Genomic DNA, 26730 nt, shown 5'->3' on the forward strand with positions numbered 1-26730 from the left:
AAAGAAGAGTGAGGTTCTTGCCCATCCCTGCAGGCAGGAAAGCTGGTACCTCCCTGTGTGGAAGGGGAGCAGCTTGCTGCCATCCCTTCCTCAAAAGAAGGGACAAGATATTTCCCCCATGCTGTTTTTGGTGCAGTGAGACCCCAGTAAGGATGCTTGTGTCCCAGTTACTGTGAACAGACACAGAAAAGCTGACAGCAGGGGGTTTATTTGCATTTGTGACTTTTCTTTACAAAGCCAACAACCAGATATTGAATTTTCAACAGAAAGTGGAAAATATACATAGAAAAAAGCTTTCTTGGTAGAAAACCTATTTTTTTTTTTTAAAACTCAATTCCATCCGCTCCATTTCCAGGAAGAGCTAGTACATCCTGAGCACTCAGCTTCAGATCTCGCCTGCAACAAGACTCAGCCGCGCCTCCCCAAGACTCTTCTCTAAACATGAGTAATGGCCTGAGCATGGCTGTCTCCATCTCCCTTTGCATTTTTCAATGCCATCAGCTTCCCCATTACATACATCTATCGACATTATGAATAGCTACCATTTGCCGTGCCACTGGGTGACCCAAACTCTGCTTCTCCCACATTCCGTGCCCTGGCACCTCGCTGCAGTCCTGCTCTCCCACCCCTTCTGCAGCAGCATGACTATCCTTACACATTTGCATGCTTTCTGGCTTCTTCCAGCTGTGTGGGCTTGGTGCTGCAGGCAAGATCTCACTTCTGGGAGGAGATGTGCCTCCTCCTCCTCGCCCACTCTCACGCTTGGGATTGTGCCCGGGTTAGTACAGCACAGAGCAGCGGTGTCAGAGCCCATTGGGATCCCAGATAACGCTTTAAATATCAGTCAGAAGAATTAAGAGTAGTTATGTCCAGTAATTACAAGTAATATCAGTCAATTTTATGCATGGGTGGTTGAGACACCAATTCATATGATAATGAAAAGAACCATTCTAACAGCTTTTATTTATTTCCTTTTCTATCGCTGGAGACCAAAACCACTGCTATAAATATATAAACAATACCAGTGAAAGCTTTAACGCATTTTATCACTTATTTCCATTGTCTGGAGGGCGATGAGAAAAGGCTTTGTGCTCCACGTATTGTGTAATTAAGATCCTTTTAACGAAAAGAAAAGCTAAGACGGCTATCAACCAATTTATGCAGGAAATGGGAAGCATCTAGCACAAAAATACACAGCATGGAGGTAAGACTTTTGTAGATATTAGATGCTGAATTGTATTTATTATGTGCTTAGTTGTATGAAGGGCATGTAGGCAGAGCCCACTCCTGGCTGCTGCCCACAGTTGTGGTCAGAGGATGGCAAATCCCCTTAGAACTCAGCAAAAATGTTTGGGTTTGGGCTGGGTATGTGGGAAATGCTCCCGGTCCATGTGGCACAAGCGGGGTCTGCCTCCTCCTCCTTTTCCTCCATCACACAACAAACACACGGAAAAATACACCTGGATGGTGCCCCATGCCCTTGGGCTATCCGGGGGGGTGCTGGGGGCACCCTGGGAACTTGGGTTTGGTTGTGGGCTTTTTTTTAGGTCATTCCATTCAGGTTAGTCAAGCTACAAAAAGCCTTCTTTCTAAAAAATTTACCCAAAGAAAACACATTTCACATGTTTTCTAAATACTGTCAGATGCCTTCAGGCTAAACATTCTTGAATTAATTCTGTTACATCTTTCCTGGCTGAACTATAATTATTGCAGCAGTGAGGATGAGTCATCACTAGCTGTAGTTTATCTTCTGGAATATAGCGTGTACTGTACCTTATATTGTGTGTTGGAACTAAATCAGCTACTTACTCCAATAACTTTACTATAAAAAAAAAGCCCAAACCAGGATCTGTTATTCACACGCAAGCCTTAGCACAGGCCCTTAATTTGCGCCTTTCCTACAAGAATCATAATGAGAGATTTGATCTTATGTTTAATTATCTCTGTGCACCATGTGTACGCATAAAGAGCAACTATTGGGAGAAGACACTTAGAAGCTGGTGAGAAAGAGGTGGAAATAAAGGAGAAAACCTTGCTCTTGGCATTTGTCCTTTTCCTTTGGGTGTCCGCATGGGCACGGGGAGGCTCCATTTGGCCTCACACCAAGCCATGCCCCTCAGGGTGACCAACTCCTGGGAACTGGGTGTTCATGAGAAAATACAGCCTCAGCAGTGATATGCTTTTTGAACATTCTCAGAAGGAGTTCAAATATCCTCATTTCATCTCTAGTTGAAACACCTTAATTTAAGCTTCCTCCATTTTGTTAAATTAGCTTCTACATCCTAATTAACAGCTTGCGCACTTGAGAAATGTAGCCTCCTGTTTTAAGAGTAATGACTCTTTCCTATTCTAGGTTCCCACCTAATTTGTTCTCTGCCAACACTTTAGAGATAGCAGCTTTTAATTACACGAAGAGGTAAGTCATCAATTTATCTGTATCACTGCTATTAAAGATTTCTTTCACAGAAGTTATCCTTGTAGCTTGTTGCACCAAAGCATTCAGAGATCTGCTGCTGCTCTTAATAGGATAACCAAGGGGCTGTGACTACTTGTACCTTTAGTTTTCTCACTAAAACCATCTCCTAATTGGATCAAAAATGTATTTTTAATTCAGCAGCATGCCTGCTAAAAAGTCATTATTATAAACAAACATGTCACTCCCAGAGAAAATCAAGAATATTTCTGTGACCACATCAGCTTCCCCCAAAATAAAGCGGCAGCTCGCAAGTCAAACATTGTGACGATGACCAAAAATGCAAAGCTTGAAAGAGCATCTGTGTGAGCTTAGCGCTAGGAAAAGGTAAGGATTTCCTATTTTCAGAGACAAACTCCTTGAAAACAACCCATATTTGTCTGATAGTTTGAAGGACACCCAAAAGCACCAACCACACAGGTGCCCAGGCTCTCTTGAATGCCAGCAGCAACTCCTGGGACCGACTCATCAGGTTATAGATAAGGTGAAATTTGGCTGCCCTCCTGTGGGGCTTATGCCACTGGGAAGATGCAGCAAGGTTTATGGGCATGCTACAAAACTGCCTTATTAGTGCAGACTTCTGGATGGTTGGTTTCTCTTCTCCATTGTCCTGGTGTACTGTATTTTATAGGAACCGGTTTAGCTAATCAGATTGACCAAAAAAAGAATTGCCTGAGTGGTGCAATTCTCAAGTTACATCTGTCGGGTCAATTAAGCAGTTCATGCTTGTAGTCCACAGCTCTATTTTTATTTCTTTTTCTTTTTTTCCCTGGCGTCTGTGTTTAGGTAACACTAATTTTAGATATAATACTCCTTCCAGTATTTAGCCACTCAGATTTATCTTTCCATGCTCAGATTTTTCTGTGTGCCTATATACATGGGCAGTTAGAAAGCCATGGCTGAAACTACCAGTTTTCTCCTCTAAAATTAAAAAGTAGGCTCTGGCTTTCATCAGCAGCATGACTTGAGGTAAATTAACTTTCACTTTGGCTTTTGATGGATGTATAATGAACTCTGCACTGTTCAGCTGGAAATCTTGGAACTATTTTTCATTCCAAATGTCTTCTGAGCAGCACGTTTGACAGGTTATTAAGATTTTAGTATCACTGTGGAAACATTTTTCTAAGCTTCTTGTCTAGGATCAGGAGAGGTTCACTGCACCTTCTCCATCTCCACACTAGTCTGCTGATCTCCTAAACCAGCTGGTTTTCAAAATTCAGCTTTTTTAGATTACTGCACATTGGAAATATTTAATAAGCAATGATTTCCAGTTCTGGTTTCTTTGTCCTAATCACCAAGCTGCACTGAGCAAGGCTTTCACATAATTTAATTTAGCTACTTAAGTGTAGGAAGTTTAGCCATTAGTCATTGGGAAAGGTCAGGTTTCTCTGAAGGAGCGCCGAATTACATAGCCAGGGAGACACTGACTGGGGAGCACCTCTGGGAGCTTGTTCAGAGACCCAGACCCCGCAGCACCCCTCTGCCAGGGCTGCAAGGGAGCCAGTGGGCAGGAGCGAGGCAAGTGGTGGGACAGCAGGCGATGCCGGATGCTCCTGACTGCAGCTCTCTGTCCTATAAGGAGAGATTACTATTGTCTGAATTACTCAAGCCTCTTCTGCTGTTTCCATTAATCTTACTTTTATAAAGGTTTTCATGATTTGCAATTTTCCAAGGAATTTACAGACCACATTTCAGCCTCCTGAAAGGACATTGCAGGCAACGTTTGGCTTTTTTTGGTGCACCGTGACTTTAGTGCTTATGTACTACAGTCAAAACTTTTCAACTTTTAAATGATCAGTCACAATTTAAAAAGTGAAATATTTTGTGGACAGAAACTAAAGAAAAGGTAAAAATCTTCACATAACAAATATATTTGAGCAGATAAAAAACCAGCCTCCCTCCAGTCCATGCAAACATCAACTTCTGCTTCTCCTACATACTTCAATTATGGTTATCAAACTTTCTGGTAACTGAGAGTAGGTGAGGGAAGAAATACCTATGAAGAAGTATAAGGAGAAGGTGTGCTCTAAGGGAGGGAGGGACGAGAGGGGAAGGCATTGGATGAGAAACGGGTTCCAAAGGCAGTTTCCGAGTCTCCAAAGCCCACACCTGGCAAACAAGTTTCAGAGTTCTTCGGAAAGCACAATCCGATGACACATAATATCACTTTCGTGAGGAGTAATGACAGGACAGATGCTTTTTGCTCACTCCATTCTGATATAACTGTTTACTGCAGTCTGAGTCACCTCGTCAGCCTGCTCAAATACCGAGAGGTTTTTATTGGTGTATAATGCCACTGATTCATGCCCTGTACTTAAGAACTGTATGAAAGAGAGGAAAAAGGGGTCCAAAATTTTTATGAAAAAAGCAGCATTTGGTCAAATTAGAAATTATCATTTAGCATCAACCACAAAGCTACCATGAAATTGGTGCTGAATGCAGAGCTTTCTTAGTGTCTAAGCGCCCACCCTAACCAGCCTTACCTCAGTATTGGTCACTGCTATCATTTTTCAAGTCAGAAGCTTGGATTAAACTGGTATGGCTGGGTGTAACTCTAAGCTCTGCAACATGGACAATTAGAGAGCGCCATATGAAAAAAATTAACTCCTCAATTCATTTCTGTCTTGCAAAATCTTCACTATGAAAGGCCACATGGAACCTTCTATTCCAGGGTCAGGATTTTGTTTTTCACTTATTCTTCTATCAACACTGATAAAATGCCTTCAAAACAGAAGTTATAAAGTAAATTGAATAAGTTACTCATTAGTGTTTGGGTATCTTGATAGTTTGAAGGTCCCAAGTGATTAATTAGGAAGTATTTTCAAACAGAGAATATTTCTAAAATTATTCCTGCTCAATTTTAATAGCTTTGCCATCCTGAAATGGGAACAAGAAATACTATTTGCACAAGAGGAAGAACAGGGGAAGTGTCTGAGATTTGAGGGTCATTCAAATAGCTATAACTCCACCTTCAAACCTTGCCAGCTATGGTGATGAACATTAAATTATGCTAGTTTTGCTTTTAAGAACCCTAATTCCTCTCTCTCTCATCAGTAGATCTGTTGTTTGCACCAGGATACTTGACAAATTGTTTTTTCGTCTTTTCTGACTTTTTTTTCCCCCAAATGCTGTAAAACGGTATTTTATGAATGAATAAATCCCATCTGCCAGCTGTTAAAAAGTCTGTTTTAAGGCTATGATATCTAGGTCATTTTATTTCATGACTCTGGTGCCACCAACAACAAATAAAGTTGGTACTGCATATTTTAGTCTTTCCCAAAATGAACTGTTAGAATAAGCCAGTAACTGTTTGAAGTGCGGCACACTTGCCTTAAAACCATGTGCTGCACTGACAGCAAGAGGGCAGCCTCCCTTTCCCATCAGCCTTGGCCTGTCTTTTGAGTTGTACATCATAATTAACACAGTGATGACCACAGCCCAGCAAACTCGGGAAATGAGCAACTGGCCAGCTGAGGTAAAGACGAACGATGGCACGTTTGAAAGCGTACTTGTACTGCTCGAGTCTGGCTGCCTTGGTATGTCCTAGACCCTCTTGGAGTGTCAGTCACAAAACACATGTACATTAAAATTTGAATGAGATGAGATCAGTCTTTTATGGCTTGTTGAAGAACAATTTACATATAAGTGTTAGGGCATATTCGTACTGTATGTAAAACCACACGCACACACTGATGTTCCCTACAACATCCTGTGCCAGCCTCAGATGGGCAGTTTGTTGCAAAGCTTCAGACCTAAGAAAATAGATTTTCTGAAAATCGTGCATATCAGAGCACACATATTTCTGCCTATTTTACATGTACAGTTATTATTTGTGTGGGCAGCAGCAGCAGCTACTGTGCATGTGTATGATTAATGAAATGTGTAAAAAAACTCCACACATTTGGTTGCTATGAATATTGCACAGTATTAATTTTGTGCATAAATTATGTCCAAAGCACGTTTCCCCCCCGTATAGCTACACCTTTAAAAGCCAGTTTGAGTACTGGGAATCTGCCCCCAGCACTTTTAACCTCATGCAATCCTGAGCTCAAGATTGCAAAACATAAAAGTACAATTTCTTACTGGTAATATCGCTAATGTTCTGTTTAGTTTGGGTTCTGCTAAATGGTCCCTGATTGTATTACGTATCATGCTAATGACGCGTAAGACGCTATTTCCATGCTTGTCCTAAGCCGGCACAATATTACCCAAGAGAAACGGCAGAGATCCTTTCCTGGTGCATATGTCCCTCCAAAATTGGAAATTGTTGTCACTAAAATAATTGACAAGCAACACTTCTGACACGTCTGTTTTTAATTAAAGCATATTTCAATTAAAAAGGGAGAATGATTTTAAGGGAATCTTTCTGCCAGATGGTGATCCCTAATTTACCTAAAATGTGTTGGATGTCGCATGAGTCGTTCCTGATTAGCTGAGGTTGATCAGATGTGTAAAATAACACTTTTGCTATGAAAAACGAGTTAAAATGACCCCATGAAATTACTGTGTGGGTCTTTCCTTCTGTTGATATCTGAGCTATTTAAGAATTAATGGGAATTCTGGCTTTGTCCTAAGACTATGTGGAAAAGAACAACTACCCATTCAGCAGCCAGGGATGCTGCGAGTGCTCCACAAGCACTGTGGCTGCAGGTAACCATCGAGTCCCTAAATCAGGTCCCCATCATCTCCTCACCTGCAGACTGGCAAAGAATACACTAATCATTTTCTGTAAAATGAAAAAATATTTTTAATGAACCAACGTAAATGCATCTTCAGCTTTTTCCACTGTTAAGACTCCTATGATAGAACAAATGCAGAACATATTTTCTCATATATCATGTTTTAACATTGCAGCAATTTGCACAAATTCTGCGTCTGGCCCGTGGAGTTCAACTTCAGCTCCAGCAAAACAATTTTCAAGACCTAATTGGAAAATCTGTGCTGCAATACAGGGTGAATATTAGATGGCTCCTTTCACTTTTATATACTTTCATTTCTGTCAGCTCTTAATTTGGCATGCTCATTGATGGTGAGTGGATTGACTGCACCGTACTGAAACAGCAAATCATGCACACAGTGAACATCAATATTTCCAGTGGGTAAAATACCCCTTACACATCAGTGAAATACCCGGTTTAATTTATAAAACATGATTTGGCACTATATTAGTGGACTATGAATTGCAATTTATTGGAGTGGCTGAATGCCAGTCCAAAAACCCCCAAGTCTTGGATCACCTTCAGCACCATTCAGATTTTCACTCTGCTCTGCTGGGTGCTATGTGTAGATTTCCACTTTTTGGATGATAATAATTTATTTATTTGTTTAAAGCAATGGCGATTTGAGCTTATTCTAGTGCCAGAACTGGTGGTAGTGGTGCAGCAAGGGGCCAGGATACCATAACTGCTGGAGAGGCTACAAATCCCTTAGCTGTTCTTGTAAATCTGGACCTAAGAATTGGGCAGGATTAAGGACCTTTAGGTTACATGAAAACTCAGTGCAGTCACTGCATAAACTCCTGCCAATTTGAGAAGTTTTTGCATTAGGGTGTAAATAATCCTAAACCAGATCTCCACTCGTAAAATACTAATGTGGTCAGAAGGAGAATGGACAGACGTGGAAATGGGACTGAGCTGTGAGTGGATAAAGTCTTGTCACCTGTTTGCTTTCCTGCAGTTGTTATTTCTTTCTATGACTGGCAATAAAACTTTACCTCAGCAGTAACTCACAGGAGTCGTAACTGGTAGGAAATTAGTCTCTCTGATATCTTGATATCTGCTGCTGCAATATTATATGAAAGGTTAGTTGGTTTCTGAGACCCCAGTCCTACATGCTGGGTTGCTGTGAGGAGACCCATGGAGGCAGTTTTACGATCAGGGCATTGCTAACTACCTGACATTAATTCCATGGTATTTACAATGACCCTTGGAGCCTTAATATTTCACCAGCCCCAATGGAAAGAAATGACTTTTTTCAAAAGCTCAGTTCAGTGGCACTTGCCCAGCAATGCAGAAAGTCCCTGCAGGACAGGTGGCATTTTAAGATTTCCAGCTCACATTTCATGATGTAAAGATCATCCTCTTACGCACCAGCAGTGGCAATACTTGGGAGCTAACATATCTAAATACTTCTTTGTATGCTACTGTATTTCTTAGAGGACAAGGTTTTCAGTTTAAAAACCTTTTTTAATTTGCATTTCAAAGTAGCCATAAAATATGAATTCCAGTGCAAAGCATCAGCATAAAGCCATTCAGTATTATATATTCTATCGAAAGTGCCAGGAAAAATTCCACAACTATCGCATTTCCATCTGGCAATATCTTCCAACTCTGGATATTTGTATAAAATATTTCTGCAATAAAGAAAAATTATGAAACATAAACTCTTTACATTATTTCCAACTAGATAACTTCTTCACAATTGTATAAAAAGAAACCTTGCTATTGCAAACAAACTAATTCCCTCTTTTCATACTATTTCAGAATAGTTTCAGAAAAACACTCCTTACTCTGCCTTTCACTGAAATGTTTGGTAGATTTTTAAATTTATAATATTTTTGGTTTTAAAACCAATAAGAAATCACTGAAGAGAGGCTGAACAAGGTGATCCTATTCCACGGCTGTTTGTGTGCTCAGTTCAACCTCCATTTGCAACTTAGGCTTGCCAAATTATTGGACTAAATTGGCACGCAGCATATTTCCCCCCCATACTTAATTTATTGAATTAGCTCTAAATTTTCATAGGTGCCTCTTTATAAATTAACATTTAATCTGGCATTACCCTATCTCACAGAATTAGACTTTAAATACTGTATTTCCAGGGTTCTTCTAGACTTTGGGGAGCAGAGAAGAAAGTTGTCATGCACCTGCAGCAAAACAGTAAAATAAAGAAGGAGAATACATGGAACTAAGTTAGGATTAGATCTTTGATCAAGCTGGGAATAAAAGTTGGAGTCGGAGCTAAATTCTGCATCTGGACTATGCTGAAGTTTATAGGGGGAGTGGGTGAGAAGAGCAGCGTGCATCTGGATGGATTTGGATACATCTGTGAAACCTTCCTCCACACATGATAAATCAGTTTATAAAGAAGTATTTCTGAAAGGCGAGGGTGCTCCGGGCATTTAAGTATTGAAACTCTTGACCCAACATTTCACGTAGAGAAGATTGTATAGCCCTGTTTGCCACCATTGTCTATTAAAATAATTCATGAAAGATACCACCATATCATACTCTGTAAGAATTCTTTAGCCCAACAGTGGTATGAGTATGATGTTTGCAATAGTGGAGATGAAACCCACATTAAAATGAGGTAAATAACTTGGGCATGCTTTTTTTTTTTTGATTTTTTGTTTTTACACTTCACTGTCTGGGAATGTTATTCACACCAGTTCTGTTTGGAGCTTATTTCAGCAAAAAGGTCGTGTGTGTTTCAGTCACAGAAACAAGGAATTTTAATGCAAAGCATATTTTCTTTCTTCAGACAGGCACATTTATCAAATCTTCTCCATGATTACGAATCAACTCTCTAAGAAAAGGAGGAAGAAAATGCAAAAAAAAAAAAAAGTATGTGTTTGAACATGTTCATGCAGGTGATACAGAAGAGGCAAACATTTTGCTCATGCAATTAAAAATTACTTCATAGTTATAAACACTTCTATTAAAATATAGCTACATTTCCCAATCATTTACATCAAGGTTAATTCTCAAAAACTCATGCACTTTTCATGCTTTAAATGTAGTTCAACAGAAATTAAATTTATCTTGGGCACAAGCTGCTATTTAACCAAGTAAATAAACAGCACCCTGTGACACCTTCCCCAGCACCTTCATGGGTACCTTGGTTAACACCAAGCGCCTGAACTCCGCATAGGGTGGCAGGCTGGGACTGCAGGGGACAGCATATGCTTAATACACACAGGAGGAGCAAAAGGGCCAACACAGTAAGGGTGTAATTTTAGACAGGAATCAATCCAGAACACTGACTCAACAGCGCTGCAGCAACAACACTGGGGGAATTATGAACATGACTTGCCCCCACTGATTTTCCTGCTCCGTGACTAGGGGACACGATAAACTACACCTTACACAGAGTAAAACAACATCAAACTTATACTCAAGTTGCTTTTTAGTCCTAATTAAGGGGAAAAAAGAATAAAAGCATCAGGTTATGATAAAAATTACTTTTAACCCAGCTGTATATAGAGTCTAGACCTGCGCAAAGTAAGAATTAAAAAAAAATAAAACAAAACCTCTTTGAAGAGCCACAGTTTGAGAATAAACCAAGACAGACAGGCTGAAATAAACCTGCCCAGACGTGATTCATTCTGGCATGTTTTAAGTGAGTGCTTTCTATAATTCTACTTCTCTTTTAATATAGCTTTATGCTCATGTTGATGTAATAAAGCTTTATTCAGAGTGAGGCTCATGTGTCCAGAAAGATTCCATAAATTCTCAGGACCTTTTATATTGTTGGCATCAACCACTGCATCAGACAAGAGTTACACTGTACCGCAAAGGCTTAAGACAAACGGCAGCGATGCTGTAGAAGGCCCAAATAATGCCCTTCAGTGATGCTGAAAAATATATTCATTGAAAGTCAGAGGCACTGGCATTCCTTTCTCATAGCAGGAGGGATTCAGTAACAGCCTCTAATTTCTTTGGCATGATTATACAGAGTCTCATGTTGTGCATGCTCTCTAATGCATGAAATAATGCTTTTCTGTTTAAGAGAGTCAGATCTAAAACAAGGGCATGGCAGAAATATGCTCCTGAAGACAAGGACAGTTGAAAGAACATCTATACCACATGCAGTATTCAGGAGCAAAGGTCTATGCTTATGCTAAAGGCTATGAGGGAAATGAAGTATGAGCATTTAAAATTAAAGTATCTCTTCATTGACAAAATGTGAATATTCTTAATTTTCTGGATCATTAAATCTCCTCCTGAAAAGCAAGTTAAGAAACTCTGGGATGTTTTTACAACATCAAGTTGGGTTTGGGGATGTCTAAAAATGTGGTGATTCAAGCTCACATTTGCAGGATCAGTGCCATCACAAACCCTTCTCCAAGAGGGAGCAAGAGGGTCTTCTGAAAGGTCACACTTCATGCACAAAGTATCAGTTGTCCAATATCTTTTTATTTGGGTTAAGGATCAGCAAAGGATCTGTTTCATCAGACTTGAAAGACAGAGTTCCTGCAGATATACTAATGACTGAGTATATCAGGATTAAACATATTGGATGGAAACAGAGAAAGGGAAAAGACAAACTGCAATTTATATGTGCAAAACCTAAGCCCTTCTGAGCCTCACTGATTCTTGCCATATTGTCTTAGAGAAGATTTATGTCTCAATCAAGTGTGTGGGTTTTTCTGCAGAATTTCAGAAAGCTCAGAAATGGGAAGGGGCAGACAGATGTCCAGAGCTGCCCAACAACCACCAGTGTAGCTCCACCCCCTGAAGTTAATTTTAAAATGACTTTGGAAGAAATTCTAGAAAATATCTTACCATCAGGAAGAGAAACATCAAAATGGGCACAAATGGGCAAGAAGCCACACCAGGATTTCCCATGTTGTTGTCTACAGCACTCTGCCAGTCTTTGGTAGAGAAGCCGTGGTCATAACTTTAACTGCTTTGCATGCCACCAAATACAGCTCCCGACTAAAACCGCTGAATTCTCAGTATCACCTCCATGTTGCATTTCAATTTCCTTTGAGGTAGGAAGTTTTTTTCTGAAATTTGTCTTTAATATTCAGTCTTTTGGTTTTCATTCCAAGTGTGCAAAATAAACAATATAAAAGACAGGCACTCTAGGCTGCTCAGAAATGTGTCCAACTGGTTTTTACAGCCTAGGATGAACATACTGCAGTGTATAGAAATATGATGAAGTTAGCATGTAGAGTATTACTGACATGCTGATCTATTTATATTTCATCATTGAACTTGTTGCTTAAAAATAAACTTACCAGGAAGGATTTTATTCCTGCATTCCTTCTCTTCCTTTCCATCCCCAAACTGCTCTTTAGAACAAGATGCTCCTTTGGTTCCTCACTAAAGCAGTAATATTTTATCCAACAGGCAGTACATTATCCAAGACTTCTGGACACTATCATAATCAAATGTAATAATAATATGATAGTTGTCTTAGTTCCTCAGAGTACCAAAGTCATTTTATTATTTTGAAGATGGTTTGAAAGCTTCTTAACTACATCTTTATTGAAGCAACATAAATGTCTCTAAAGCTATCTTGGTGCAAATGTATCAAGAATACTCTTGAAATTCCTTGTTATACCTTTTACCTGAAAATCTATTTGAAACGTATTCTACTGTATTGAATTTCTGTCTGAAACAACTGATTTAGGCAGCTGATAGAGCATGGCAGATGCCCCATTCATTGTGTTATCATTTTATACAGTCAGTCCATAAAACCCCCAAGAGAAGGATGTACTGTATGTCCATGAAAAATAATCCACTGTCTGTGGCTTGTGGGAACAGCAATAGAATTTTAAATATCTTGGAAAGACCAAAGCTTGGCCATTTACGTTATTTCCAGCAACATTTTTCTAGCTGAATGGCCACATTCAATCTCACAATGAGAGGAGTAATGCAATTAAACCAGTGCCATAATGAGGAACTGGAAACATGGGTTTTAGTTTGAAAAACAAAAGCGTCTAAATTTTAAAATAACGAAGCAACATGGCTGTTGCACAAGCTGTGAAGAATGCATTATTAGACACAGCAGTAAAATGTCAAATATAATATACTACGACAATATTCTACAGTTGATCTATGGCTCTTTTGATAACCTGTACTCACGTATTTCCTGATATTAACTCAGATCCCAACATTTTTGCTCCCCCCAACAATTACCTTGTCCAATAGGAGGAAAAATGTTTAATTAAATGTCCCCTAAGAAGGGACAATTAGAGAAACCCAGGCCTACCCAAAGTAACAGCCATCTCATAAGCAGGTGGGCTGAGAGCTGGCACAGCTAGCTCAGCAGGCAGGACGGCTCTCTGCAAATGGGATAGGATGCAAGTGAGAGTAGGATGCTAAAAAGGATAAAGCCATCCTGAATGGGCAAAATAAAGTCTAAAAATTCAGAAGCCACCATGGAAGAAAAGTTTAAACCACAGTCAGGTGGGATAAGGACACGACTGGTGCATTGGCAAAGCTCTGGCACAGCTCAGCTCCTCAGGGAGGAAACCACAGGAATTCGTGCCATCAGCCTGAGTGTGGTTTTAGGTAGCCTGGCAATGATAAATAAAGTATTTCTGTATAAAATAGCACAAGATGAGAACAAAGAAATGGGAAACCTCTTCAAATTTTACTGTTAATTATGTAGGAGTTTTGGGGATATCAAGTGGAGGAGGCTCATAATGGCTGCTACTTTAGAGGCAAGGGAGAGAGTCACAGAAGTGGAAAAGAAGGGATTTCCAACCCCCCCCCCCAGTATAAGCTGCTCTCCCTCCACGTGCAGTAAACGCTTGTTTGTAGGCATTGCCATAGGAAAAACGTAAGAGGAAAATGGTCAAAAGCAATCAGTGGCAACACAAAAAATCCCAAGGACAAATAAAGTTGTAAAAGAAGAACAGTTTCCCTTGCAGAAGAGAAAAAAAAGAACTCAGCTGGAACCTGTTGCTATTGCAGTCATGGTTTAGACACAACTGAATATAACATATAGCATATAACATATTAATATTATATAGTAGAATTATAATAATATCAATATATAATCTATTATATAATTAATATATAAAATAAATATATGACTATTAAAAATCAGGTTCTTTGGAGGGCCCAACCCCACTCTAGATGTGAAAATATTTTCAAAGGCTTTTACCCAGGGAAAAGCAGCAATCTTCCCTCAGCTCTAAGCCCTGACAAAATGGGCTTCATATGTAGTAGACAACTCAGTGATACTACCAAACAAATAATGGATTTAATTCATGATACAGGATAAGAACCAAAGGTCCACTGCCATCCTTAGATCTCTTGAAGGCCTTTGATAAAACAGGGTGGCCTTGTTAAAAAATACTGTCATCAGAGATGAAGTTTGGATAAAATACGAAGACCTGAATAAATATAACATATGACTCGCCATCCATTAAAATAAAAGTTAATGAGACACACTCCAAAAGATTTCAACTACAAGAAAAGGTTGTTTTTTTATGTTCTGTGTCAGTCTTTTTTATTGAAGTCCTGGAACAATCACATCAACACAACTAATCCAAAGAAGCCCCAACAGCTAACTAAGAAAGTAATGAGTTCTATTCATAAATAACAAAAAATGAAGTGCTGTCTCTGGATAGCGCAACGTTACTGGCTGCCATCTCACCCATATTTTTAAAGAAATCCTATGAATTCAAGGCTATAATATTAATTATGTTAAATCCGCCCAAGAATCCATGACTAGAAAGGTCCTTATGAGCTTACATGGTCCAAACAAATGACATCATTGGGAACAATACTTCTTCAGCTACATAGAGTTAATTGCTTTCCATTATTTCAAGACAGAGAATTCCCCCATCTGCTTTTCCCCTCTGCACAGCTGATTCCCCAGGGGCTGCCATGTCCCTCATGGACCCCATACACCTGGGGCTTCACCCCTGGTTTCCACATTGGGAAGCTGCATCATATACAGGGTATGTGCATGGTACAGAGGGTACAGTGCAAGGCTGTGCTTAAATTTATGCTATTTAAACCCACGTCATCTGTGACAATGTATCCATGACAAATGCTACCAAATGTGAGAAATTAGGTTATAATTTCATCTCCAGTATCCACAGTATCACTTCTCAAAAAAAACCAATGACCAAATACATCAGAAAATTGTGCCTTAATTCATTTAAGTAAAAAAAAAACCGGTGACCTCAGGGAAGGATCTGCTCCCAAAACTATTACTGTTAGCACCCAGTAGTGCAAGAACTGATTTTGGAAATAATTATCTCCTGCACATTAGCAGCTTGGAGAAATAATATATTGTCATCTTTAATATAAAAAAAAAAACCCCAAACCTAACAGACATTCTGGATCAAGCTGATTTTATAAAGTAATTTGTTCTTGGAATTTGACCAAAGGAAAAATGGATAGATAACATTAAGAGGACAACCAACCGAATAATAATTTACACTCAAGAAATCCAACTTATGACTAAGATTTTATAATTCCTGTATGGAAAGTTCATGTTTTATCTTAACGTTAAAATTAAGACCTTTACAAAAGTACTCAGGGCTTCTAAACTGCTGTTTGTAAAAGTCAATTTGGGTTTAGCTATGCTGTGCTGGGGACAGCTGATCACATCAGCTTCCTCATTCTGCTGCTGTGGGCAGTGTTTATTCTGTTTATTGAGGAGTGGTGCTGGAGGGATGCTGAGCTGCTGGGCAGCAGGCAAAGCTGTCAAACCTTCCTTTCAAAAAAGCAGTGCCTGTGTGGTCTGGGCTCACCTCTACCATGTGCAGAGCAGATGGGAAATGAATCACTAACAATGAAGTACTTTGCTGCTCCTGTTTGGGCTTTTTGCTAAAATTATAATGGCGCTTCCACCACCACCCCCTCCTCCAGTATGAAATAATACACTACTTTAAGAAAAATTGCCTAAGAAAATAAGTGCTTTTACCTTAAATGCATTCCTTTGTCAGAACTGTTCAGCACATTCTCCCTCCTAAAATGTCATATGTCTTATTAATGAACTTTAGCTGACCCTTAGAAGTAATTTCATAGGGGTAAGCACTCAAGCTGGCTCACAAAATGTAGTTACTGAAAGAGATTTAGAATCTCCCGAAGACCAGGGCAATGTTTGCTATTTGGTTGCTTAAATTCATCACAGTAAGAGAAACAGCTAAAATAGTATTTATTCAGGTAAAAGTTTATTTTTTCAGCATATTTATATACTTTTTCAGTATATTTAATCTAAAAATTTATTTTATGAGCAGCAATAAATACTTTGGGAGGATATAAACAGAATGTATTTTGAAAGATACACTGTTCTGTAATAGACACCATTAAAAGTGATGCCGCCACATTTCAGTGTCAATATAGCCACTGATAGAACTTGATGGGTCTGGCTCTGACTATCTCTATAGAGTTTTCCCTACATACTGATAAGTTTCTAATACACATATTTTAAATCTTAATTCCTTCTGGTCTTACTAATCATAATTTTATTGTCTGTTACTTAGATTTCCTATATTTTTCCCCCTTTTTTGGTAACATCAGAATATAATTAATTCCAGCAAGTGAAGTTAATCACCTCAGGGAAAACCTGTGGTTGGAAATCACCCAGTCTCAAGTACTCTAGAGTTGGAGACAGACCACCATGTACTTTTCCCACACAACTGATAGATGGAAAAATTAACCAGGAACAGTAGTTGGTAGAATGGAAAACAATTCTGCTATTTTATCTCCTCCATAGTAATTGGTACCTATAGCTGGAGGACTACCATAACAGACCCCACGCCTGAGATTAGAAAAGCAGTTGTAGCCAAGGGGGTGGCAGGGATAAATGGATGTGCTGCCTGCAAGATGCTGCCACAGAGACCCTCTGCTCAGCTTTTGGTTTTTCCTCTTTCCTGCCCAGAAGCTATTCTCATTTTCTGCACTGCTCAAATATTTGTCTCTGTAAATCTGTCTTCTGCAGCGCTGTTCCCCCACATGGGGAGGGACGGATCTCTGTATTGTGAATTTGCCAAGGCCTGCTCTTCCCCAGCATATCCAAGGAGCTGGGATTAGCGTGATCTGCTGTATTGTCTCTTCATCCATGCTCAGCTCTCAAACCGTCACTGACACCCCCGGTACACAGTTGGAATCTCAGAGAGTCTCACTAGTAACTACATACTGTAGTATATTTTAGCTGCCAACCCTAAACAGGAAAAGACCTGGTCTTTTCAGGTTTAAAGAAAAAAACCCAGACCATTTTTAATGGGAGAGGGATCACTCCCCAAAGAGGCTGCACATACCATCATCAAGACTCACTGGCCACTGAGCATACAGCATTTGTCAGTGCTTGTGGCATGCTACCCCAGCCGCCAGCACATGAGCCTGTTGGCAAATAACCATAGAGCAATGCACCCTAATTCTAGCCCTGTTCCTACACGACAAGAATAACATAGAGAAGTAAAAGACCAGATGTATAGAACATCTTATAAAAATCGTGAAATGCAATTTTAGGGGATGTTCCTCGGGCACATGAAATTCTGGATTTTCAAGATGTTGCCACAGGGCTGGAGAGAAAACCTCCAAGAACTTTCTATAATGGTCTGCTTCTTGCTCTGTACCCATCTGATTAACTATTAAAAGTCTTGATTGCTATCGTTTTCATTTTTGGGGCCTGGCTTTGCCAAAGGCAGGGTGTGGAGTTTCCATGCCATGGGAATAAGTGAGATATTGTAGATTTTTTTTTTTTCTCTAATTCTTTGTCTTAGAAAACATTTTCTGAAGTGGAAGTTCTAAAATAAACCTATTACTTTTAAGACCTACCATCAGTACTAAACGTGGTAACCCCACTGTGAGCCATCGCACCAAAGCCAGCCTCCGTTCCAGAATTACAATGAAATAGGTTTCAGTTCTCTCAAGCAGCATGTCTCTGCTGAATATTCCCACAGAAGCATAGTTCAAAAATGTCTTGTTAAACATTTTGTCATCAGCTGAGATAATTTTTGAATTGATTTTGCTGCTACTAAGCTGCAATGTATCAAATTGACTAACCACATCAATAGTCAACATTCAATATACACAACACAGAGAAAAAAAAACTATTGGCATTCTGCTGCCACCAGCAGAAAGGAATTGAGATGGCCCTTTTGTATCCCAGCATTTAAAAGCCCCATGGGACACTACTTGAAAGAGAGTTAACCATACGTAGTCATTCTGGATTATTATGTGTATGTACACACATATACACAAAGTCACCATAAGAACTATTTCTACATAAAATCCCCATTCAAAAGATATATGTTTTATTAAGCCAGAAGCGTTGTGTGTTTTCTCCTTACATTTAGAGCTGAAATTTTCTGAAGCAAATTAAAGAAACTGAAATTATAATTTGTTTCCATGTTCACTTAATTTCAAGTGTTATCTCATAGCCCACACCAGCGGTAATGTTTCTTACAAAAACATCAAATATTTGATTTCTAATTAAACCTCTTCATCCCAATGCTGGATTTGTCTTCCTCATCTTTAATTATGTTTCCATTTATGTTATTCAAGAGAAAATACAAAGATTTGCACTTTTACATTGTATAGAAATCACATTGTAAATATTTATCAGACAGCTCCCTCTCTCCTTTGCTGCTCACAGATTCATGAAGCCAGCCTTAAGGAAAAGCGCTCCACCAGCGCTCCTCTTCCTTTTACCTGTAGCTTTGTAAACTCAAGAAAGTGCCTGTCAGGATTACACTGCCTCAAATAATTTGGTATCCCTTTCACCTCAGCTTCTTCTCTTCACTCCTGCAGGTGCAAAACACGCCTGAGGAAAGTCAGCATAAGCACAGGTATCATTTGGAGCTGTGGAGACCTGTAAACACAGAAGCTGCAAATAGATTTTGTTCTACTTTTAGAACCAAATCTTAATACATCACTGAGCAAAATGAACACAGCTTTGAAGGTACCACACAGAGGAGGAAGGACAGCTAAGCAAACTGAGCTTTTGGTGGCAGTAGCTCAACACTTGGCCTTTTCCCAACTGGACCTGTCTTTCCCATCTTACTACCTTCATATTAAGTAAAATCTGCTCTTATTTCATAAAACTCTTAGTTTTGGAATTATTTTGCTATAATGGCTCTAGTAATCCATTCCAGACAATCAGGAACAATCACAATTCTTCAGTTGACCTTCCAGAAGAGAATGACATATTTTCTGGAACAGGCTTCGGCATTGTGTTAGAGTGAGCTGTGGTTTGTAAATATATAAAATGTTATTATCATTAAGAACATTAGTATATTTATCACAAGTAACATCTCTGAGATTCTTCGTAATATTAAGTCACAGGTTCATAATCAGAGAATCAAGTGACACTTTCTGTTTGGCACTGGAGCTCATTCTGCTAATTATCACAAATAATATTTGCTGGTGAAGTTCCACCTAAACAAAGCACCACCCTCCGCTGATACTGTGTGGTTACTGCCAGAGGTACAAATCTATTCTACAGTCCCAGCTCATACTGTGTACTACCTTAATCTGTGCCTGTTTAAAGCTACACAGGATTACTGGATCGTGTTTGAAAATTTCCTGCTAATAGTTTAATATGTGCTCTCAGTAACAAACCAGCCATAGAGAAAACCAAGGGAAGTAATATTTAGTTTGAATGAGGGCAAAGCAACAGGACTTAGTAATACTAATTCACTACAAAATCACACTTACAATTCCTATTCTAATTTTCAGAAAAATACTATTTTTCTCAAACATATCCCTCTCACCAGACCTGTCCTGGGCTTTGTCTCAGACAAGGTAGGACATCTGTTTGAAAAGTTGGAGCTATTTTTGGTAACCCAAATGTGGAACCCTAATTTTGTCAATGTATTTTTTTAAATGTATTACAGTGTACTCTCTGATTTATTTTAAGAAGGACACAAAGGCAGGATTGGTGTGTAGTGCTGAAGCAGATGGGACTGAGGAACAGAACAGAAAAGACTCTACAGGAAAAAAAAACCAAAATACCAAACCCCAAACAGAAACCCAAACAAAAAAACCAAACCCAAAACAGAACTGGGGGAAAGCATTAGATGAGGGTTGTCATTTCAGCCAAGAGGGATAACTTGCAGAGGCAGGACTACTTACTGTACCTACCCTGTACTCAAGACACATTCACAGTTTCACAAAGGGAGGGCGTGGGCAGGGGGTTGCTGCAGGGATGTAGCAAGTAAAGAGGAGGTAGGAAATAATAGAAAGAGAGGAAAAATAGGGAGTGGGGCAAAGCACAAGTGCTGAGGTGAAGGAAAAGGAATTTATTTCTATCTGCGGAAAAATGTCCTAAAGACCAGGTTTGATTAACCCAGCCTCCTTCCTAGGTGCACCAACTCCAGTCAGTTATTACAGCTGAGCTTCAGAGTGTCCAAGGAGAACCAAACTCAGGGACGGGCACTGATGTGATCTAGTAAGAACTAGAAATCTCCATATTTTGTGTCATTATGTCACAAGTCCTGCGTCAGAGCAGCAATTATGGTTCAGAATGGCACTAAGGTGCAGAATACCCAAGCTGCAGTTTTACTGGATAACTGAAGGAGTCAGTGCCGGAGATGGGAGGAGTCCAAACCTTCCCTTCAGTTTGTGTACCATCTGGCACGAGGTTTGATGGCACCTGGGTTTGCCTTCTATCACTTCCCCTTTTTATACCAGTGTGTTAATCACAGTAGGTTGCAGAATCCATTGAGACAAGATATAGCAAGATACAGCTCATGGCTGTAATACACAGAACTTTTTTTTAGCCTCCAAAATGAGTGAAATGAGCACTCGTACAATTCACTACAAGTGGGGACAACCTGCTTACAAGCCAGAGGTTCCAAGCCCCATCAGAACGTTTAGGGTAGAGATATCACTACTGCAAGACCTTCCTTTCAAATCTTGAAGGCAGTATTTTGATTGAAGGCATGTTTATTTTGGAAATGTATTATTTTGAATTATGACAGGCAGGATGGTGTATGGCTTTCCATCAGTGTGAGAAAAAAGGACGAATTAATGGACTGAAAGAGACTCTTCAATCTTATGTTAGATGTCACTTTTTTTTTTTTTTTTTTTTTTTTTTTTAACAAAACTTTGGTAATAATGCAAAAAATCCCAATGCCCAGCCCCCAGATACAGGTCCTGGAGGGGTGGGCTCTGGCTACATTAATTCAAGAGAAGTTTTAAACCTGCCACGAGTACAGCCTAGGTTTTACCCTGGACCTTCTCCTTGCTTCTAAATAGCACTGCATTGCAGCATACAAAGCCAAGATCACTTTAGCTAAAGGTGACAAGATTTATAAATATATGATGTTAGAAAGCATTCAGGATATTTTTTTCCTAAGCCATAAGGTTGACAGCTTTGGGTAAAGCAAATCAAATATGAAAACACATTACATTGTCCAAACCTCTTTTTTAGAAAACTCCACATTTCTGAACTCTCAGCCTACACTGCAGTCACAGGTCACCAAAGGTAACTGGTATTAAAACAAAGGAATATATTTAATCCAAACAAGACTCAGTGTTTAAAAATAACATCTACTAAAGGGCTGGTAATAGATAAAAAAGAAACTAACTGCTATCAAAGAGTTAAATAATTTTCAGCGAGCAGCATGTGGTAACAGCACAGCTATTTTTTTTCTTTGTTCCATCTACAGAAGTTTGCAAGTTTTGAAGAAAATGTTCTGAACTGTTGGTTTTCTGGAGAGATACCCACCCACACATTATGAGTACTTGCACATCATAAATTTTATGATTTAATGAAAAATAGTAATTTAAGTTCTGCCCACAGTAAGTAGTTATGGACTTTAGTAGTAAATTTGTATAAGAAGGTTACTATTTCAAGTTTGTAGTATAGAAATTTATATATGCACAGGGTAAGTGGTGGAAGCTAGCAAAGCTCTATATACATCACTATTAAAGTATATTTTAAAACTTTGATTTCTTTATAAAACACCTTGCCTCTTTATTTTGCTACTTCACAAAGGATCCCTCTCTCCCTTCCTAACATCAAACTTTGTAAATTATGTGCTAATTCTTATTAAGTAGAAGTATTTTTTAAATTGCAGTCCAAATTCCCCAAGCTACAGATAAGAACTCCAGCCAGATAAGAGGCTTAATTATGAACAGAATGAGCTGCAAACACTTATTAGCAGTTGTCTGTATTATCTTTGATTCAATATTACACTCCATGTCCAACTATTTCACTCCAATTCCTACTTATTACTTTACAGAATCACAGAATGCCTGAGGTTGGAAGGCACCTCTGGAGGTCACCTGGTCCAACCTCCCTGCTCAAGCAGGACCACCTAAAACAGTTTGCCCAGGACCATGTTCAGATGGCTTTTGAGTTTGCCCAAAGACAGAGACTCCACAGTCTCTCTGGGCAACCTGTGCCAGTATTCCATCACCCTCACAGTAAAAAAAGAAAGTACTTCCTCATGTTCAGACAGCATCTATTGTCTTTCAGTTTGTCCTCATTGCTCATCCTGAATATTAGAGAATGAATATCAGGTACTTGACACCGTAATTAGTTTGAAGTAACGTTTCTTTTATTGTCAATAGTATCTTTGTGAGACAAACTAAAAATGTGGTCTTTAATGTGGGGAGGGAGGAAGACCTTGGAAATTACTTTCGGTGACATCAACCAATGGAGAAAGGGTAGAAAAACAACCACGTAGTCACATTTGGAAAAGCACGTTTCACATGTTTATAGATCTAACGAGACGATTTCTTGGTAGAAAACAGCCTATTCAAGCACTGCGCTCAAGTAAGAGATGATCATTCTGCAAAATCAGTTATTACCATCCTCACGAACATCAGAATTAACATTATTAGTAGAGAAACCACACGTGCTCTGCCAGTGTGCCTGGGCAGGAGTGAAACCCTTAGAGGGAGAACCGCATCAAAAGGCGGCTGGCACGACCGGCGGGGGCGCCGCTGTCCGCGGTGCTGAAGGGCCCCCGGCCCCGCTGCCCGCGGTGCTGAATGGGCCCTCGCTGCCGCCGCAGCCCCCGCACCCCCGGCTAAGGGCGGACCTCGAGGGGCTGCGGGGGGTGGAGGGAGGGTGGTGCTCTGGCAGCGTTTTGCCATTCTCTCCTCAGAAGCAATAGCAGGGTGGGAGCTGGTGCCGGGGGAAACGTGTCCTCCTGGACATGTAATTTCAAACCATGCACATTGGAAGTAATTTCTGCCCAGAGCGGAACAAATTATTTTGTTTCCATGCAAATGTTTCATGTTAAAGTAAAAAAAGTGTCAAGATTCCACAGCATTTCTATAAGAATTCTGGATATAGGCGTGTCTTGCACCAGCTTTTGCTTGTCTGTTGAGGATTATCAGGTTTTCTGTGGCTTTCACAGATTGTGTCTTTGCAGCTGAACCATTTAGAGTCACAACACAATGGTGTCATCAGGAAAACAGGTCATAACTACAACAACGTGATAGTGGGACATCATCTTTTTTTCTTAGTAAATATAGATACAGTTTTTTATTTCTGGGGAAAAAAGCAGAAACTCAGTCACACACCACATAGGAAGGTAAGTTTTGCCACCTTTCTACACAGTAAAAAGAAATAAAGTATTTAAAGGGAAGAACATTATTTTCAAATCTATTATTTGCCCTGCTTTTTTTTTAAATTAAAAATAAACATGCAGAAGGGAAACAAATGCAACTAAAGATGGTACAGATATTGCTTGTCTGCTCCTAATAGAATAATCTGATAAGTGATTGACAGTGGGTCTTTTCCAACAATTAGGAAACTGCCTGTACTAGACACACGTTGTTGGCAAATCCTTTCTTTGCTAGCTTACAAAGCAGTAGCCTAACAAGAAAAGTCTGTTTCCCATCTCATCACTCAAGCTATGTCCTTTCTATGTCATTCTGCCTATTATATCCATTTTCTACTGGGAGGCAGGCCCAAGGGGACATTGTATACTATAGCATAAACACTTTGAGATAACCTCATCACTTTTTTTTCCACCCAGTGCCAAGAATGATTTATCTATTTGTAAACAGAAAGCATGACCCATTACCTGATAATTTGATCTACCTGAAAGGCTCTTGGATTAAGAGGGCAGTAAGCACTCTGGCAGGATTCTAGGGAACTAACAGTGCTTTCACTAAACATGCATACATGTCTTAAGACCTGGAGAGAGGCAGCGTTTGTAAGAACCCTCCTAGGACTGGCCAGTGCAGTTTATGACAAAGAAGGAGGCCAAATGAAAAGAAAATAGGGTTTGTTCGTGTTTCAAGTGGGACATTATCAGTTATGGATCAGCGTTAAATCTGTGTAAAAACAGTGCAACAGAGCACGCAATTTGGCCTAAAATTTTAAAAGAAAATAAATTTGTTTAAAACATGAGATGAAATCTCATTGCAAATGCACACAGATCATTATCCTCTTAAGTTTACCTTCAAAATATTAAAAAGTTCAGTTCTGGACTTCATCAGTTCTACAATGCCTATAATATTTTGGGGTTAGTATATATATTTTTTTTTCTGTTTGTGAGTTTCTGATTGCTAAGTGCAGTGCTTTGTTTCTTCCTTCTACATATGTGATAGGGGGGTTTTATTGCTTTTTATGTTCTATTTTATTCTGTGCCTTGTCTTCTGTCTCAGAGTCATGACAGATGAATTCATGCTGTTTTAACAGAAATAAATGTTGGTTGGATGTGAATCTCAGGGAAGAATATTTTCAGTGACAAATACTCAGATCACATCGAGTGTACTTTATTAAGCATAAAAGTATGCCTTAAAACCAGAAAACTTTTCCAATAGATGCATATGTTGCTCTCCAAGTAATTTTCCACAACAGTAGTTATTCATCATTCTATTTCAGCCACTGCATCCCAGAAAAGGCTTACTAATCTTTCTGGTTTTCTTAAACTATATTATCTGCAAATATGTTTATTTTAAAAGTTTAGTAACAGAGCAACTGATTTCCAACCACCTGGAACTGTTCAAGTTACTTGTGATCAATTACCATGAGTCTGAATTAAATTATGTGTGTTCCTCAGTTGCCATTCTGACCAACCCTTAATCAGAAGGAGGAAGACAAAGGTGGTGCCAGTTAAAATAAAATAAAATAAAAATAAAAATAAAAATAAAAATTAAAATTAAAATAAAATTAAAATAAAATTAAAATAAAATTAAAATAAAATAAAAATAAAATTAAAATAAAATAAAAAATAAAATAAAATAAAATAAAATATAAAATAAAATAAAATAATTGTGGCCTTATTTACCATCTGGTACCTTTGAGCCAGCAAACGAAAGGTCATGCACAACTGTAGTCAAGTGTTATCAAGAAGAGATGCTCAGACTTCCAGGGCAAGAGATATATAAACAAAGCATGAAGCAGGAGTCTTTTCCCTTTAGTACCTACAAGGATTCGGTGTCCCACAGTCCAGAAGACACTCTTTGTCTGCCATAAAATTAAGACAAAATTTCACACAGGAAGGCTTCTGGGAATTATCAAGGGCTGGAAGTAGCAGCAAAATTAAGGAATTATTTCAACTGTGGGTTTGTTGGTTTTTTTTTTTTCCTCCTTAATCCAATAGTTCCTTTTCTACTTCACAAGTTTCTCATCAATATTTCATTTTAAAAGCAACAGTTTTCTGCAGTCACGAAGGCAGCTAGCTGATCCAAAACAAGTTCAAACACTGGATTTAAAGGTATCATAATTAACAATTTATCAAGCTTCTGAGTCTTCAAATCGCACAACTAAGTTGTCTCTGAACTGAAATATAGTAACCACAACCAGCAGGGCTAAACTACAACTTTTTGAAGCTGTCAAAATGGTGTACATGATCTTCAGCAAATCAAGGAGAGCTCACATCACCCTCTACCAATGAACCAGTAGCCCATTTGCCTAGCTATCCCCATCTCACGGGAAACAAATGGTTTTTGAAAAGACATATGAAAACTGCTAACCATGAAAGTTGTGGTAAAGCTGATCAGAAAGCATCCCTGCTGCTGCCTAGCAGAGTAAGAACCATTTCTGGTACCTCCCCTTCTCCTCACTTCTCTAAAGTTACTCAGAATTTGTTGCTTTGTGTTTCCGTATTTGTCTTCTTGGCTGGGACAACAAGAAAATGTCATATTTGATGAATTCACAAAGTTTTAATGACTACTAATGAATAAGTGCATATTGGGAATGCACAGCTCCCCTGGACTACATCTAGTAAGGCTCAGGCCATCATTGCTAACCCCTCCCAGGGTTAGTGCTCGTGCTAGTGCCCTGCCCTCCCACCCTGCACACAGACTGCGCACATGCTGGCAAAAGGTCCCACTCCTTTGATTCTGGGCATTTATTACTTTAAGTGCACAAGTTTTTAACTGGGTTTCAGTGTCCTGTGGGTTTAATGACTTTTTCTACTTCCGGTTTGCATGGTTTGTCTTATTTTTTAAGAATTGAGAAGTTCCGAGGGCAAGAGAGAAAAAATGCTTTTGAAACTCTGACTTCTCTCAGTCCTAGTAATTCCCTGTCTTCCCTTACAAATACCTCTGGAGGTTGGCAGTAATAGTGGAAATGAGCTCAAAGACCTTCTCTTTCAACTACAGATGACCAAACATAATTCTTAACTCTCCAGCTGCAGACTGCATACA

This window comes from Phalacrocorax aristotelis, chromosome 7 (genome assembly GCF_949628215.1).
Source record: "Phalacrocorax aristotelis chromosome 7, bGulAri2.1, whole genome shotgun sequence".
NCBI classification, from domain to species: Eukaryota; Metazoa; Chordata; class Aves; order Suliformes; family Phalacrocoracidae; genus Phalacrocorax; species Phalacrocorax aristotelis.